Here is a 2,234-nt window from a genome sequence, read left to right as displayed (position 1 = left end):
TGCCTGACCATCCATCTGTGGATGAAATGTTGTGCTAAGGTTAACCTGAGTACCAAGACCCTTCTGAAAGGACTTCCAGAAATGAGAGGTAAACTGAGGACCACTATCTGAGATGATAGACAAAGGAACGCCGAATCTGTAGTCTTGACCGCCAAAAAGCGAGAAGACTTAGTAACCCTATCAACAATCACCCAAATGGAGTCATGTTGTCTGCGAGTACGAGGTAAACCTGTGATGAAGTCCATGTTGATCGCTTCCCACTTCCAAGTAGGAATGTCAATCTCTTGAGTCATACCTCCTGGTTTCTGATGTTCTACTTTGACTTGCTGGCAATTAGGGCACTTAGCCACAAAGTCTGCTATATCTCTTTTCATACCATTCCACCAATAGACTTCCCGCAGATCGCGGTACATCTTAGTGGCGCCTGGATGGATAGAATATCTGGAATTGTGGGCTTCTGTGAGAATATGCTGTCTCAATTCACCCACATCAGGAACACACAATCTACCTTGATAGCGAAGTACACCATCTCCCCCTTGGGAGAAAACCTCTACTCTCTGGTTGTGGACTGCACCCTTAAGCTCAAGCAAGATTGGATCACTGTCTTGATTTTCCTTAACCTCTTCTACCAAAGAAGATTTTGACCCATTCTGAACTGCGACACCATTATCTGATATGCTCATAAGGCGAACTCCCAAGCGAGCAAGCCTGTGAACATCCTTTGCTAGCTCTTTTCTTTCTTCCTCAACATGTGCTACACTACCCATAGATAATCTGCTAAGAACATCTGCTACTATATTCGCCTTACCCGGATAGTAATACACGCTCATATCATAATCTTTGAGGAACTCAAGACACATTCTCTGGCGAAGATTTAACTCTATCTGGGTGAATACATACCTGAGGCTTTTATGGTCTGTGAACACATCTACATGAACACCATACAAGTAGTGTCTCCAAATCTTGAGTGCAAACACCACTGTTGAAAGCTTGAGGTCATGAGTCAGATAATTCTACTCATGTACCTTAAGCTGTCTAGAAGCATAAGCTATAACCTTACCTCACTGCATCAATACACAACCTAGGCCGACCCTGGATACATCACAATATATCATATAACCATCTAAACCCTCTGCTAGAGTCAAGACAGGAGTTTTAGTCAACCTAGTTTTCAGTTCTGCAAAGCTTTTCTCACAATCATCTGACCACTGGAACTTAACCTTTTCCTGAGTCAACCTAGTCAATGGTGAGGCTATGGATGAAAATCCTTCTAAGAACCGTCTGTAATAGTCCGCTAGACCTAAGAAACTTTTGATATCTGTAGTAGAGGTGGTCTGGGCCATTATTTCACTACTTCTATCTTCTGGGAATCTACTCGAATTCCTTCACTAGACACAATATGCCCAAGGAAAGCAACTGATTGTAACCAAAACTCACACTTGTTAAGTTTTGCATATAACTGGCGGTCTTTGAGATTTTGCAGAACAACTCTTAAATGACTCGTATGTTCTTCCTCATTCCTAGAGTAAATGAGGATATCATCAATAAAAATAGATAACGAACAAGTCTAAGTACTGCTTGAACACTCTGTTCATCAAGTCCATGAAAGCTGCAGGAACATTGGTTAGTCCAAATGACATGAATACAAATTCATAATGACCATACCGAGGTTCTGAAGGCGGGTCTTCGGAATGTCACTATCTCTGACTTTAAGCTGATGATAACACGATCTGAGGTTTATCTTTTGAGAAATGACTAGCACCCTGAAGTTAGTCAAATAAGTCATCAATCCTAGGGATGAGATACTTATTCTTGATTGTGACCTTGTTCATCTGCCTATAGTCAATGTACATTCTGAGAGAACCATTTTTCTTCTTTACGAACAACACTAGTGCACCCCATGGAAAAATATTAGGTCTGATAAAGCCCTTATCTAAAAGGTCTTTCAACTGCTCTCTCAATTCTTTAAGCTCAGCTGGAGCCATCCTGTAAGGAGGAATAGAGATAGGATGGGTATCTGGAATGAGATTAAATCCAAAGTTGATTTCCCTATCGGGAGGGACTCCGGGAAGATCGTGTGGAAACACTTCTGGAAACTCATTAACCACTGGAACTAACTCAAGAGTTGGAGTTTCGGAGCTAGAATTCTTAACCCAAACTAGATGATAGAGATAACCCTTAGAGATCATCTTTTTGGCCTTAAGGTAAGAAATAAATCGACCCATAGGCGCTAA

This window comes from Solanum tuberosum, unplaced genomic scaffold (assembly GCF_000226075.1).
Source record: "Solanum tuberosum cultivar DM 1-3 516 R44 unplaced genomic scaffold, SolTub_3.0 scf00796, whole genome shotgun sequence".
Taxonomy (NCBI): domain Eukaryota; kingdom Viridiplantae; phylum Streptophyta; class Magnoliopsida; order Solanales; family Solanaceae; genus Solanum; species Solanum tuberosum.
Note: the sequence above shows the minus strand (reverse complement) of the source record.